Genomic DNA, 17,141 nt, shown 5'->3' on the forward strand with positions numbered 1-17,141 from the left:
GTATGATGTTAGCTGTGCATTTGTTATAGATGGCCTTTATTATGTTGAGATATATTTTCTCTATACCAACTTTGATGAGAGTTGTTTTATCATGAATGGATGTTCAGTTTTGCCAGATGCTTTTTCTATATCTATTGAGATGATCATGTGATTTTTATCCTTTTGTTAATGTGGTGTATCACATGGCATGATTTGTGGATATTGAACCATCCTCGCATCCCTGGAATAAGTCCCAGTGATCATGGAGTAAGATCCTTTTTATATATTGTTGAATTAAGTTTGCTCATATTTTGTTGAGGAGTTTTGCATCTGTGTTCATCAGTGATATTTGCCTGTAATTTTTTTTATAGTGGTTTTGGTATCAGGGTAGTGGTGGCCTCATAGAATAAATTTTGGCAGTGTTCCCTTTTCTTTAATTTTTTGGAACAGTTTGAGAAGGATAGATATTAGCTCCTCTTTATATGTTTGGTGGGAATCCTCTGTGAAGCCATCTGGTCCTGGACTTTTGTTTGCTAGGAAGTTTTTTGTTTTGTTTTGTTTTTTTATTACTATTTCAATTTCATTACTAGTGATCGTTCTGTTCAGATTGTCTATTTCTTCCTGATTCAGTCTTGGAAGATTGTATGTTTCTAGAAATACATTCATTTCTTCTAGGTTGTCCAATTTGTTGGCATATAACTGTTAGTAGTATTTTCTCATGTGTTTTTTGTATCTCTGTGATATTGGTTGTTATTTCTCCTCTTTTGCTTCTTATTTTGTTTATTTGAATCCTCTCTATTTTTCTTTTGAGTCTGGCTAAAAACTTATGAATTTTGTTTATCTTTAAAAAAAACCCAGTTCTTAGTTTCATTGATCCTTTCTATTGGTTTAAAAAATTTTTTCTCTCCACTTTATTTATTTCCTCTCTGATCTTTTATCATTTCCTTCCTTCTGCTGACTTTGGGCTTTGTTCTTCTTTTTCTAATGCCTTTAGGTGGTGGATTAGGTTGTTTATTTGAAATTTTTCTTATTTCTTGAGGTAGGCCTGTATTGCTATAAATTTCCCACTTAGAACTGCTTTTGCTGTGTCCCATAAATTTTGGAAAGTTCTGTCTTGAGGTATTTTCTGATTTCCTTTTTGATTTCTTCATTGACCCTTTGTATTTTTAATAGCCTGTTTATTTTCCACGTGTTTGTGTTTTTCCATTTCATAGTCATTTTTAAAAAAATTTTTTAAAAAAAATTTCATGTATTTATTTATTTATGGCTGTGTTGGGTCTTCGTTTGTGTGCGAGGGCTTTCTCTAGTTGCGGCAAGTGGGGGCCATTCTTCATTGTGGTGCGCGGGCCTCTCACCATCGCGACCTCTCTTGTTGCAGAGCACAGACTCCAGACGCGCAGGCCCAGTAATTGTGGCTCACGGGCCTAGTTGCTCCGCGGCATGTGGGATCTTCCCGGACCAGGGCTTGAACCCGTGTCCCCTGCATTGGCAGGCGGACTCTCAACCACTGTGCCACCAGGGAAGCCTCATTTCATAGTCATTTAAGTTTAAAAATATTCTTTTTTAAAAAATTAATCTATTTATTTTTGGCTGCACTGAGTCTTCGTCACTATGCGCGGGCTTTCTCAAGTTGTGGTGAGTGGGGGCTACTCTTTGTTGCAGTGTGTGGGCTTCTCATTGCAGTGGCTTCTCTTGTTTCAGAGTACGGGCTATAGGCACGCGGGCTTAAGTAGTTGCAGCATGTGGGCTCAGTAGTTGCAGCACGTGGGCACCAGAGTGTGTGGGCTTCAGTAGTTGCAGCTTGTGGGCTCAGTAGTTGTGGTGCACAGGCTTAGTTGCCCCGCGGCATGTGGGATCTTCCCGGACCAGGGATTGAACCTGTGTCCCCTGTGTTGGCAGGTGGATTCTTAACTACTGGACCACCAGGGAAGTCCAGTGTCCCCTTTATTAACATTTGTTTTTCTTTTTGCTCTTCTGATTGGATGGTATTCATTATTCTATCTTCCAGATCACTTTTGTGTTTTTCTGTATCACCTAGTCTGCTTTTAATACTGTCCAGTGTGTTTTTCATTTCACATATTGTATTCTTCAACTCTGACTTGTTCTTTTGCTTGTTTTCTAGTTCCTTGTTAAAATTCTCACTGTGTTTATCTATTCTTTTGCCATGTTCTGTAAAAATTCTTATTACTATTGCTTTGAACTCTTTATCTGGTAAATTATTTATTTCTGTTTCATCAGTTTTTCCAGTTTTTTTTCTTGTTCTTTCATTTGAAACAAATGCCTCTTTCTGCTCATTTTAACTTTCTCTGTCTCTATGAAATCAGATGGAATAGTTACCTGTCCCAATCTTGAAGGCATGTCCTTATGTGGGAACATCTGTATGCAGTCTGCATGTGCCCAGGCTTTGGTGGGAGAGGTTGATCTGAAGTGAGCGGAGGTCCTGTCTTCACCCAGGGTATGCTGGCAGCTATCACCTTGGTGGGAGGTGGGGCTGGAGATTGACGGACTAGATCCAGGGCCAAGTGTGAGCCAGATTTTTTTCTCTGGTGGTCATTACTGCCCTCTTTGGGATGTGGTTGGGTGCCATGGTGCTGGAGTAGAAGCCCTAAGGGCTGGGTCTGAGCTGGTTCTGTTCTCTCTAAGTGTGCATTCTCCCCCTCCTGGCAAAGGCAGCTTCATCCCAGAGGGGAGCAGTGCTAGAGGAAGAGAGGTTGGAGCAGGCACTAGGTGTGGCCCCAGGCATGCTGGGGCCCTTGTGAGAAACTGGCCAGAGCTCCAGGCAGTCTCAGTTTGCTTCCTCTGCCTTGTTCCCCGGAGTCAATAAGTATGTGCATGTGTTCTTCATGAGCGGAGTCTCAATTTCTTAGCGCTCTCTTGTAAATATTACTGGTTTTCAAACCAGCTAAGGGGACTTGTCTTCCTGATGTCACATATGACATCAGGAAGGGCTAGGGTGTCACATATGTGGTTTGAATCCCTCATGACTCATGGAGGATCTCCCAGCCCATGACATCTCTCTCCTCTTCTGTGTCCCATCCTAAGTGTGTGGGTACCGACCTGATCACCTTGCCTCTCTTCTTCCCTGACTCTGTGTGACTCTTTATAGCCTTGGTTGTAGGAGAGTGTTTCTGCCAGTCTTGTTTGTTTCCAGTGAAAACTTCTAGTTTTTAGTAAGCTTGTTGTCTGTATGTGATGAGTCAGCATGGTGTAGAGCACTGGATCTGAGTTTTTGTTTTGTTCTGCAACTTATAGTTTGACTCCCAGTTTCCTCATGTACAAGTAGATGATAGTCCTGTCTTAACTACTTCATGATAGGCTGTGGTAGTCATATGAGATAGTACATACGTGAAAGCTTTGAAAACTGCAGAAAGATATGTAAATATTGGTCTGTGATACTTGGTTCCTTGTCTTTTTGTTTTAGAATTTAAATTTGGCTTTTGTAGCTTAAAAATAATTTTAACCTTAAAAATAAAAGTGTTGGCAGCAATTTAAATGCAGTATATTTGTTAGGGTTCTCCAGAGACACAGACCCTGAAGGGTATGTACGTGTGTGTGTATGTGTGTGTGAGAATGTGTGTGTGTGTTGTATGTGAGAGAGTGTGTGGTGTGTGTTGTATGTGAGAGAGTGTGGTGTGTGTCACACACACACATACAATATATATTGCGAGAGAGAGAGACAGACAGACAGACTGACCTCTTTTAAGGAATTGGCTCACACAGTTACAGAGGCTGAGAGATTCCAAGATCTACAGTTGGCAAGCTGTAGTTCCTTATAGTCCATATCCTAAGGCCTGAGAACAAGGAAAGCCAGTAGCCTAAGCTCCAGTCCAAAAGCCAGTAGGCTTTCACACAAGCCTAGTGGATGTTTTACTCAGAGTCTGAGGTGGGAAAAGACTACAGTGTCCCAGCTTGAGGGCATGCAGGCAGGAGGAGTTCCCTCTTACTCAGCTGTTTTGTTCTATTTAGATCTTCAGTTCATTGGATGAAGCCCACCCACATTAGGGAGGGTAGTCTACTTTACCCAGTATACTGAAAATGTTAATTTCTTCCAGAAATACCTTCACAGTCACACGCAGAATGTTTGGCAAGTTGACACAAAATGTCAGTCAAGTTGACACAAAATTAACCAGCACATGCAATATAAATTTGTATGTGACAACAAAGTAATTCAACCTCCCTTATTATACTAAATATTTTTTAAAAATGAGGTCTTATTCTTTTAAAAGGGTTTTGAAATTTGTTAGAGAGAAAATAGAGGAAGTCTTCTGACCAGAGATGAATATTCTACTTTAGTTCTGTTTATTGAAGTTCTGTTTTTATTTTGAATCAGTCGGTGCTATAAAAACGTGGTTTAGTTTTGAGTCTCACGAGGACCACTTAACTTCTTCTATACTTATTTTAATTTCAATTAATTTTTTCGAACATCTTGATTTACTAGAGACAGAAATGTCTTCAAAACACTCTAATAGAACAAACCTGCACAGCACAAAAAGGAACTGGAATTAGATCAGGGAGCCATTGTGCAGAGAGAAGGAAACATATTTTAAGGGCCTTCTATGTGCTGATTCTGCTGAGTACTTATATCTTTTATCTCATTTATTTAAAAAGTACTGAGATCTTGGAAGGAGAAGGAAATCAGTGTAAAGTTAGATGCACAGCTCGTTGGTTCCACTTTCTTCTGTTGAGATTAGTTCTTTTTATTTGCTGACTTAGTGTTGTGAACATTGTGTTTCTGTCTTCTTTCATTTTTAGCTCTTGTAGACTGGGAATGTAATTTCCAGCCCTGGAGTCATCATGGTGCCTTAGTTATTAGTCTTCCCCCAGGCTACATAACTGGTATATGTATATACCAAATTTATGAATATTTTATTAGGTTTTAAAAATATATATATCTCAGTTCTGTTTTCCCTATATTTTAGTATTTTTTCTTTCAGGATGGGCAGCCTGAATTCCTATAGGGGCTAGTAAGTCAAAAGTTTTTTTTCTGTAACATGCACAATGGATAAATGATATGTCCCTTCATTTAGAATGTCAGACTTTAGCGTCAGGTATCATGGTTAAGAGCATGGACTCTGGATCCACTTACCTGTGTTCAGTCCCTGCTTTCCTACTTATTCATTGTGTGACTTTGGGCAACATATCTCTTTGTGCCCATGTTTTCTAATCTCTCAAGTGGGAATAGCGATCATGTCCATCTCATAGATTGTTAATGAGGATTGAGTTAACATTTGTATAGTGTTTAGAACAGTGCCTGGCACATAGTAAGTGTTACAAGTGTTTGTTAAATAAATATTCTGTTAATATTTTAAAAATGTAAATTCATTATGCTGTTTTCTTTAAAGCAGTTGTTCTCAATAAGGTAGTTTTGCCTTCTAGGAGACACTCGGTACTCCCTGGAGACATTTTTGGTTGTCACAGCTCAGGGTATGGTACTGGCATTATGGAATAGAAGCCAGGGATGCTGCTAAACATCCTGTAATGCATAGGATAGCCCTCCACAGCAGCAAATTATCTGGCTCGAAATGTAGGTAGTGTCGAGGTTGAGAGAACCTGCTTTAAAGAAATCATTATTTGCTGGTGATTAAATAAATAAAACATAAAATCAACTCTTTCTTATTGGAAACTTTTATTTTCCAAAAATCTAGATTTGTTAGACCCTCTAGAAATAGTCTTCTAGGAGAGTTAACGATCGAGCTCTGGGGCTAACAAAGACTGCTAGATTAAAGTTTGGTACTAAGGCTAAGATCATGGGGTCAGCCCCTTTGAGGGCCAATTAGCTGTGTTCTGTTCCACAGCCATGCAATCCTCATACCAGTCAACCATTTGTGTGGCAAATGTGCAGCATTAATCACATGGGGAAAGAGATAAGGGAGAATAAAGGAATTAGATGAAATGTACATAGGCCTGATAGATGTTTAATAGTGATATTTTTGTAAAGGGAAACTCCTAAATTGGGGGCCTGTCATTATAATTTTGCATCAGTCTTCAGTCTGTAGCCTTTGTATTAGTCAGGTCAGTCTCCATACTTGCCCTTATGAACTATGCTTAATGCTGTCTCTGACTTTTGACTTATGCCTGGAATGTTCATAAAGATATTTGTCTATGTTTTCTTCTAGATACTTTATTGTTTATATTTTGCAAATTTAAGTCTGTGATCCATCTCAAATTAACTTTTGTCTATAGTGTGAGGAAGGGGTCAAAGTTAATTTTTTTGTTCTACACAGGTATCCAGTTCATTTAGTACCATTTATTAAAAAAAAAAGGGATACAATTTTAGAAGTAGGGAAAAAAGAACTCTATGTCATATTTTTAGTGTTGACCTTTTATTTTTAAACATGATGATTTGATATACGTGCATACCTCAGAGATACTGCAGGTTCAGTTTCACAATAAAACAACCACACAATAAAACTGCCACAATAAAATGAATGTGGCAACAAAGTGAATGTTTCAGGTGTACCTGAAATCTACCTTCTTAGCGTATTTTCAGTATTCAGTACAATGTTACTAACTATAGTCATTGTGCTGTATATTAGATCTATTAGATTTATTCATCCTATATAACTACATAACTATAACTACACCTTTGTATCCTTTGACCAACATTTCTTTATTTTCCCCCACCCCCTCAGCCACTGGCAACCATCATTCTGCTCTGCTTCTGTGGGTTTTTAGATTCCACATATAAGTGAGTTCATGAAGTATTTGTCTTTCTGTGCCTGGTTTATTTTACTTAGCATTATTTCCTCCAGTTTTATCCAAGTTGTCCCAAATGACAGTATTTCGTTCTTTTTTAAGGCTGAGTAATCCATTGTGTGTGTGTGTGTGTGTGTGTGTGTGTGTGTGTGTGTGTGTGTGTGTATCACAAGGATTTCCTTTTCTCCATACCCTCACCAACACTGACCACCTTTTGTATTTTGATCATAGCCATTATAACAGGTGTGTGGTGATAGCTCGTTGTTTTGATTTGCATTTCTCTGATGATTAGTGACATTGAACATCTTTTCGTGTACCTGTTGGCCATTTGTATGTCTTCTTTTGAGAAATGTGTGTTCAGGTCCTTTACTCATTTTTTAAATGGTTATTGTTTTTTGTTATTGAGTTGTTTGAGTTTCTTCTGTATTTTGGATATTATTCTCATCAAATTTTGCAAGTGGTTTGCAAATATTTTCTTCCATTTTGTAGGTTGTTTCTTCACTCTGTTGATAGCTTTTTTTTTTTTTTTTTTTTTTTTTTGCTGTGCAGGAGCTTTTTAGTTTGATGTAATCTCATCTGTCTGTTTTTGCATTTGTTGCTGTGCTTGTGGAATTATATCCAAAAAAGTATTGTTCAAACCAATGTCAAGAAGCCTTTTCTCTATGTTTTCTTCTAGTAGTTTTATAGTTTCAGGTCTTACATTGAAGTCTTTAATGATTCTGAATTGTTCTGTGTATATGGAGTAAGATAAGGGTCCAGTTTCATTCTTCAGCATGTGGATAACCAATTTTCCCAGCACCATTTATCGAAGAGACCGTCCTTTCCCTGTTGTGTGTTCTTGGCACCTTTGTTGAATATCCTTTGACCATAAAATGCATGAATTTATTTCTAGGCTCTCTATTCTGTTCCTTTGGTCTGCATGTCTGTTTTTATGCTGGTACTCTGCTGTTTTTATTACAATAGCTTTGTAGTATATTTTGAAGTCAGGTATAGTGTGTTGCCTCCAGCATTGTTCTTCTTTCTCAAGATTGCTTTGGCTAGTCACATTTTTTTGTGATTCCATATGAGTTTTAGGATTGTTTTTTTCCATTTCTGTGAAAAATGCATTTGGAATTTTGATAGGGATTGCACTGAATCTGTAGATGGCATTGAGTAGTATGGACATTTTAACAGTATTAATTCTTCCAATCCATGAACATGGACTGTCTTTCTACTTATTTACACCTTATTCAATTTCTTTCATTAATGTTTTAAAGTTTTCAGTGTACAGATCTTTCACCTCCTTGGTTTAATTTATTCCTAAGTATTTTATTGCTAATATAATTGTAAATAGGATTGTTTTCTTAGTATCGTTTTTAGATTGTTTGGTGTGACTGTGTAGAAATGCAGCTGATTTTTGTATATTGATTTTGTATCTCACAACTTTACTGAATTCATTTATTAGTTTTAATTTTTTTTGGTAGAGGTTTCAGAGTATTCTGCAAACAGAGACAATTTTACTTCTGCCTTTCTGATATGGATACCTTTTATTTCTTTTTCTTCCCTGGTTACTCTGGTTAAGACTTCGTATACTAAGTTCAGTAAAAGTGGTGAGAGTGGGCACCTTTGTCTTGTTTCTGGTCTTAAAGGAAAAGCTTTTATTTTTTTACTGTTGAGTTTGATGTTAGCTGTGGGCTTTTCATATATATGACCTTTTATTATGATGAGGTTTATTGATCTTTTTATCTTGAAAGGGTATTGAATTTTGTCAAATGCTTTATCTCTATCTACTCAGATGATCATGATTTTTATCCTTCACTTGGTAATGTATTGTATCACCTTCGTTTTTTTTGTTTTTTTTTGCGGTGTGCAGGCCTCTCACTGTGTGGCCTCTCCCATTGTGGAGCACAGGCTCCGGACGCGCAGGCTCAGCGGTCATGGCTCACGGGCCTAGCCGCTCCGCGACATGTGGGATCTTCCCTGACCAGGGTACGAACCCGTGTCCCCTGCATCGGCAGGCGGACTCTCAACCACTGTGCCACCAGGGAAGCCCACCTTTGTTGTTTTAAAAATAAATTTGTTTACTTATTTATATTTATTTTTGGCTGCGTTGGGTCTTTGTTGCTGCTCACGGGCTATCTCTAGTTGCAGTGAGCGGGGGCTATTCTTCGTTGCAGTGTGCAGGCTTCTCACTGTGGTGGCTTCTCTTGTTGTGGACCATGGGCTCTAGGCACACGGGCTTCAGTAGTTGTGGCATGTGGGCTCAGTAGTTGTGGCTCGCAGGATCTAGAGTGCAGGCTCAGTAGTTGTGGCGCACGGGCTTAGTTGCTCCGTGGCATGTGGGATCTTCCCCTACCAGGGCTTGAACCCGTGTCCCCTGCATTGGCAGGTGGATTCTTAACCACTGCGCCACCTGGGAAGCCCCGATTATTTTTTTTTACTGTTGAATTTTGAGAGTTCTTTATAGAGTCTAGTTCCTAGTCCTTTTGTGCATATGTGGTTTGAAAATATTTTCTCCAGTCTGTAGCTTGTTTTTTCATCCTCTTTATATGGATACTGCTTCTTTTCTTCCTTTGTAAAGGAAGTTTTAAATTTTGATAAAGTCTGATTTTTCAGTTTTTCCTATTATGGGTCTTGATTACTGTAGCTATATAATAAATCTTGAAATTGGGCAGACTGATTCTGCCTACGTTATTCTTCCTATTGTAAATTGTTGTAGATCTTCTAGTTCCTCTGCCTTTTCATTTAAACTTTAGAATAATCTTCTCTATATCTACAAAGAACCTTGCTGATATTTTGATAAGAGTTAGGAAGAGAGCATTCAGTCTTTTCATCATTAAGTAGAAATTAGCTGTAGTTATCAACTTGAATTTGCCTTCTGTTCCTATTTTTGTGAAAGTTTTTGTCATAAATGGGTGTTGAATTTGGTCAGATGCTTTTATATTGATTTATATAACCATGTGATTTTTCTTTTTAGCCTGGTAATATAGTGAATTACATTGATTGATTTTTATAAATTGAACCAGCCTTGCATCCCTGGAATAAAGCCCACTTGGCCATGGTATATAATTCTCCTTATGTGTTGCTAAATTCTATTTACTAATATTTTCTTTTTTTAAAAAAATTTTTATTGGAGTATAGTTGCTTTACAATGTTGTGTTCGTTTCTACTGTACAGCAAAGTGAATCAGCTATATGTATACATATATCCCCTCTTTGTTGGATTTCATTCCCATTTAGGTCACTACAGAGCACTGAGTAGAGTTCCCTGTGCTATAAAGTAGGTTCTCATTAGTTATATATTTTATACATAGTATCAATAGTGTATATATGTCAATCCCAATCTCCCAATTTATCGCTCCCACCATGAGGGTTCTTTTGTATGTGACAAGTTTTCTTTCCTCTTACTGCTTTCAAAATGCTCTTTTTGTCTTTGATTTTTGAGAATTTGATTATAATGTGTCTAGGTGAAGATCTCTCTTTTTTCTTTCTGTTTTATTGAGATAATAATTGACATCCAGCACTGTGTAAATTTAATATGTATAGCATAATGGATTGACTTACATACATCATGAAATGATTATCACAATGGGATTAGTGAACATTCATCCTCTCAAAATTAATGAAATAGAAAAAGAAGAAATAGAAAAAGAAGAAATAGATCTCTTTGTAATTAATTTGTTTGGGATTCTTTGGGCTTCATGGATCTGGATGTCCATTTTCCTCTCCAGATACAAGAAGTTTTCAGTCATTATTTCTTTAAATAATCTTTCTGCTCCTTTTTCTTTACTTGTTCTGGGACTCCCTCAATGCGTATGTTATTTCTTTTGATGGTATCCCATAATTTCCATAGGCTTTCTTCATTTTCTTTCAATATTTTTTCTTTTTGTTCTTTTGCCTGGGTAATTTCAAATGACCTGTCTTGAGCTCACTGATTTTTTTTCTTTGGCTTGATCAAGTCTAGTCATTGTGCTCTTTAGCTCCAGAATTCATGCATCCCTCCCTCCCTTCCTTCCTTCCTCCCTTCCTCCCTTCCTTTCTTCCTTCCTTTTATCTCTTTGTTTAACTTCTCATTTTGGTCATGTATTGTTTTCCTGATTTTTTTTTTTTTTTTTTTTTGTGGTACGCGGGCCTCTCACTGTTGTGGCCTCTCCTGTTGCGGAGCACAGGCTCTGGACGCGCAGGCTCAGTGGCCATGGCTCACGGGCCCAGCCACTCCACGGCATGTGGGATCTTCCCGGACTGGGGCACGAACCCGCGTCCCCTGCATTGGCAGGCGGACTCTCAACCACTGCACCACCAGGGAAGCCCCTGTTTTCCTGATTTTGTTTTAGTTGTCTATCTGTGTTCTTTTACAGCTCACTGCAGTTCTTGAAGACAACTATTTTGAATTCTTTGTCTGGCAGTTCATTGATCTCCATTTCTTTAGGGTTGGTTACTCGTGTTTTATTTTGTTCCTTTGTTGGTGTCATGTTTTCCTGAACATTTGTATTTCTGTGGCCTTGTTTTGGTGCTTGTTCATTTGAAGAAGTAGGCACCTCTTCCAGTCTTTACACTTGGGCTTCTGCAGTGAAAGCCAATGAAAGCCATTTGGTGGAGTCTGTGGATGGGTTTGCTGCTGGAGTTTTCAGGTGGGCTACTCTGGTCCCTGGGGGTGGACCTGAAGCCTGAGTTCACTGGTGTGCACCTTATACTTCGGTCTACCTGGGCAGGCCTGGTGTTTGGGGCTTCAGTTTGGGGCTTGAAACGGATCCATGGGGTAAGCCTGGAGCCTGGTTTCTTGGGGTTTGGCATGGCACTGGGATAGGCCTGGAGTCTGAGTCCATGGGGCTACTTCTGAATCCTGGATCTGTGTGGCCTGGCCTGATGCCTGATTTTACTTGGCAGGCCTGGAGCTGGGGTTTGTGGTGAAGTTGGGCACTCACTTCACTCTTCTTCCTTCTTTGGGTGGGTGTCTCTCTGCATGCTGAGTTGCCTGGGGTTGGAGGCTGGGTGATGTGGGTAATATGTGATTATTTTTCATACCCTCTTCAATGCATCTTTTCTTATTTCTCCACTCCACCTGGGTGCTTTAATCTCTCACCTGGAATCCTTAGCTCTTGTGAAGGTATTTTTGCACATGAGTATTTGTTCAAATTGATGTTTCTGCAAGGGGATGAGTGCTGGAAACTGCTATTCTGCCATCTTACTGATGTCACCTGTGTCATTTAAGTCAACCTCTTTATCTAATAAATGAGGAAGATGAAATCTAAACAGCATTGAAATAAGTGGCATTCATATAAATTGTTGTAGAACTAAGAGTAAAAGTCATATCTCCTGATTATTTTATACTTTATCATGCTGATTATTTCTATTCTCTATTCAGATCTTTTTCTATAATAGTTAATCCACACTTTCTCATACTTATTCCCCTTCTACCAGTTTTATAAATGTAACATGTTTGTTGCAGAATGTCTAGAAAATACCCAAAAGCAAAAAGAAGATTAAAATAATCTATTACCAAGATAACCAGTTCATAATGTTCTAGTGTTTGTTCCATATGTTCATTAGAAAATATTGTTTTGTAGTCTGTCTTATCACTTTAAGTATTTTGATTCATTTTTTTCCTGGTCATTATATTGTCTTCAAAAGCTATATGAATATAAATAAATAAATACAAATATATATTTTTATCATAGTATTATTATATACTTTGTTGTTGAGCTAAATGTATGCATATTTGGAAAATTCATACGAATTTATTGACATGGAAAAAGCATGTGAACACTGCAACATTTTTTGCTATACAATATGATGTTTGTGAAGTTGTTGGATGATGTCTGGTAATGATTTTATACATGTGTTCATGTGCCCTTACAATTCCTACATGGCTAGTACAGTTACTTTTATGTTATTTGGTTAGATCAGTGCTTCTAATCTTTTTTCACACTATAGCATGCTGTGATGTACATAGAAAATGATAATAATTGTGTGGCACTCTAGGGAAAACAGAGATGATTATCACCTTGCTCTGTTACCCTAGTCCTGGCCTGGCTACCCAGACTGTTGGGAGGATCAATCTTTTGGCCACTTGTAAACCCTGGTTGGAAGCTCTGGGTTACAGCACAGTGTTAATAAGGTCTTAGGTTACTTCCCATGTGTTGCGTCAGATTTTCCCTGTTTCTTACAGTAGACTGTACAGTATGATTTACCAATATTGCAAATATGTACAATTTATCTACCTTACTGTTAATGGACATTTAGGTGTTTTGCAGTATTTGTAATTACAGATAGTGTTATGAATATGACTTTTGATGGAAATAAGCAGTTATTTCTCTTGGATATATACCTAGGAGTGAAACTGCTGGATTGTAGGATAAGTGTACATTTAGTTTCATTAGATAGTAACAGTTTTCTGAAGTAAGTATGCAGTTTTACATTCCCACCAGCAATGTGTGAAGTTCTAGTTACTTCATTCCTGACAGTGCTTTGCATTGTCATTTCTCCTTGTTTTAGACATTCTGGTGTGTGTGTGAGTGATATTTTATTGCGCAGTTTTCTGAATACTAGTGATGCTAAGCATATTTCATATGCCCATTGGCTATGTTGATGACTGCTTTTTTTTTTAATTGAACTTTTAATTTTGAGATAATTGTAGATTCTTATGCAGTTGTAAGAAATAATAGATTCCCTGTGCTCTTTATCTGGTTTCTCCCAGTGGTATCATCCTGCTAAATGATAGTAAAATATCACAACCAAAATAATTGCCATTGATATAGTCAATATACAGGACATTTCCATCAACACAAGGATCCCTTGTGTCCTTTTATAGCAATACCACCCCTCCCACCTACCCACCTCCTCTTAACCCCTGGTCACCATTAATTTATTCTTTATTTCTATAAATTTGTCATTTTGTGTGTTATGTAAATGGAATAGTATAGTATGTAGTCTTTTGGGATTGGCTTTTTCCATTCAGCATAATTCTCTGGAAATTCATCAGTATTGTATCATGTATCACTAGCTTGTTCCTGTTTATTGCTAAATGGTATTCCATGGTATGGATACACCTCGGTTTTTTAAACCATTCATCTCTTAAAGGACATAGGAGTTGTTTCCATTTATTGACTATTACAAACAAAGCTGCCATAAACATTTGTGCACAAATTTTGGGTGAACGTATGTTTTCATTTTTCTAGGATAAACATTCGGGACTGCAATTGCTGGGTCATATGATAGTTGCTTGTTTAGTTTTTATAGAAACTGTCAAACTTTTTCAGAATGCTTTTGCCATTTCACATTTCCCCCAACAAATGCATGAGAGATCCAGTTTCTCCGTATCCTTGTCAGCATTTGGTGTTTCCAGTATTTTTAAATTTAATCATTCTGACAGTTCTATGGTGATAGCTCATTGTGGTTTTAATTTGCTTTTCCTTAATGGCTAATATGCTTATCTTCCATTTGCACATTCTCTTTGGTGAAATATCTGTTCATATCATTTGTATTTTCTAATTGGATTGTTCATTTTTTTACTGTTGAGTTTTGAGATTTCCTTCATTCTAGATACTAGTCGTTTGCTGGCTGTGTAGTTTACAAGTATTTTCTCCCATTCCGTAGCTAGGATTTTTATTCCTAACAGGTCTTTCACAGAGAAAAAGTTTTTTTTTTTTTTTTTTTTGCGGTACGCGGGCCTCTCACTGTTGTGGCCTCTCCCGTTGCGGAGCACAGCCTCCAGACGCGCAGGCTCAGCGGCCATGGCTCACGGGCCCAGCCGCTCCGCGGCATGTGGGATCTTCCCAGACCGGGGCACGAACCTGTGTCCCCTGCATCGGCAGGCGGACTCTCAACCACTGCGCCACCAGGGAAGCCCAGAGAAAAAGTTTTAATTCTGAAGTGTAATTTATAATTTTTCCTTTTATGAATTGCGCTTTTGCCTAGCCTTAGATCCCTAAGATTTTCCCTGATTTTTTTTTTCCCCTAAAAGTTTTGTAGTTTTATGTTTTAGATTTATGTCTCTGATACATTTTAAATTAATTTTTGTATAAAGTGTGTATAAACTGTGAGACTTTGGCTGAGGTTAATTTTTTTTTTTTTTGGCCTGTGGATATGTATTTGCTCCAGCACCATTTGTTGAAATAGCTATTTTTCCTCTATGGAATTGCCATTGTACCTTGTCAAAAATCAGTTGGATATATTTGTGTGGATCTATATCTAGGTTCTTTATTCTATTTCATTAACCTATTTGTCTATCCTTTTGCCAATATCACAAAACCTGATTGCTGTAGCTATATAATAAGTCTTGAAATTGGGTAGACTCATTCCTCCCATTTTTTTCACTTTTTCAAAGTTGTTTTAGCTCTTATAGTTCCTTTGCTTTTCTATATAAATTTCAGTATAATCTTCTCTACATCTACAAAACCTTTTCTGGAATCGTAATAGAAATTGTGTTAAACCTGTATTTTGCTTTGGGGGAAAATTGACATCTTTAACATATTGAGTCTTCCTATCTATGAACATTTATTAATCTGTTCTTTGATTTCTTCCATCAGCATTGTGTGTCTTTCAGTATACAAGTCATATACAAGTGTTGTAGATTTTTCCCTAAATATTTCATTTTTTGAGGAGTTATAAATTCTATTGTATTTTTAATTTTGGTGTCCATGTATTCATTTTTTTAATATAGAAATACAAATAACTTTTGTATGTTTATCTTATATCCTTTGCCTTTGCTAAACTGCATTATGAGTTCTAGGAGGTGTGTGTGTATCTGTATGTAACTTGCTTGGGAATTTCTGTGTAGACAATCAGGTTATCTGCAAATAGGGACAGTTTTGTTTTTTCCTTTCCAGGAACAGAGGAGATTTTTTTTTCTGTAACTACTTGAATATATAACAGAGTACCATATTCTGCCCATTGTTGAGTCTAAAATGAAAGAGACATTACATTCTAAAACCTGAAGATACTAGGAGACCATTAGAACTGAGGAGATGATTGAGGATTCAGGGAGTAATTGAAAATGACACCAACATTTTGTTTCTAAGTAATTGGGTGGATGTGGTACTATTACTTGAGGTTAGAAAATCAGAAATAAAAGCATTTTGGGGAAGTATAATAAGTTCTACTTTGGACATTCTTTTTTTTTTTGATGTCTGTGCTATGTCTTTATTGACATGTCCAATAGACATTTGAAGTATGCATTAAGAATTTAGGGGAGGGACTTCCCTGGTGGTGCAGTGGTTATGAATCTGCCTGCCAATCCAGGGGACATGGGTTTGATCCCTGGCCTGGGAAGATGCCACATGCCTGGAGCAGCTAAGCCTGTGTGCCACAGCTACTGAGCCTGTGCTGTAGAGCCCGTGAGCAACAACTACTGAGCCCACAACTACTGAAGCCTGTGTACTCTAGGGCCCACGTGCTGCAACTGCTGAGCCCATTTGCTGCAACTGCTGAAGGCTGTGCACGTAGAGCCTGTGCTCCGCAACGAGAAGTCACCGCAATGAGAAGCCTGCGTACCACACAAAGAGTAGCCCCCGCTCGCTGCAACTAGCGAAAGCCTGTGTGCAACAACAAAGACCCAATGCAGCCAAATATGAAAAAAAAAAAAAATAGAAGGGGTTATATTGGAATTCCTACTTTGACATGATAGATGATGCTGTGGGAGAGGTTGTATATAGAATGAGTAGAGATCTGAGGAAGAAATGCTAACAAAGGAATAGCACTTAAAGATATCATGGGAGAATGAAAACAATGAAGTCACAGAAACCATAGAAACTTCTCTTTTGTCAAAGTTTTACCTATTTGTCGAGATCCATCTTCTGGGCATTATTACCTGTCCAGTCCCATCTCCTTTTTGGTTATTCCCTAATATGTATTTCTGTAGCAGTTTCTCCTTCTTCTAGTATAGCATTTACCACACTGCCTTATTGTAGTTTATTGTTTAAATATCTATTTCCCTATCAAGTTTTTATGTTCCTTGAAGGCAGGGATTAGATCTTATTCATTGTTGTTTTTCCTGTGTATGGCATAGTTCTTAATAACAGCTTGTTTAATTGAATGAAGTAGGAAATTATCAGAGGCTTCTAAGTGGTAGAGTAAGAAAAGAACTGAGAAGAGGCCATTAGATTTGTTGATCCCTGACCATAGGGAAGCTGTTATGTCTAGAATGGTGAAAAGTGAATGCAGAGTTCTCTGGTCTTCCTTTTCTCAAGTCAGTCTTGCCATTTCTTACATTCCCTCCCTCATTCCCTAATTCTGCCCCCTTAACTTTTGTTCCTTTGATATATTGTTTCATCATGATAGAAAAGCATTTCTTCCTGGTCACCTGTGAGAACTATACTGTTCTTCCTAATCTAGCTCATATCCCCTTCTCAGTGAAACTGAATGAATGAATTTCTCTGGTTTTTATCATTGAAATTTTCTAATATCCAGGCTGATAGTATCTGTAATGTAGTTTTGTTTTAGCATTCAATTTCTATTTGATTGGACTTTAGTTTTTCCATTTAAACATAT

At 37.7% G+C, this 17,141-nt stretch overlaps 1 protein-coding gene across 2 annotated transcripts in view; it reads left to right on the forward strand.

Moving 5' to 3' along the window:
* Positions 1–17,141, forward strand: part of TMEM135 (transmembrane protein 135) — a 249,399-nt gene that overhangs the window by 17,475 nt on the left and 214,783 nt on the right. The window lies entirely within an intron of this gene.

The sequence above is a fragment of the Stenella coeruleoalba genome, assembly GCF_951394435.1.
Source record: "Stenella coeruleoalba genome assembly, chromosome: 8".
In the NCBI taxonomy this organism is placed as follows: domain Eukaryota; kingdom Metazoa; phylum Chordata; class Mammalia; order Artiodactyla; family Delphinidae; genus Stenella; species Stenella coeruleoalba.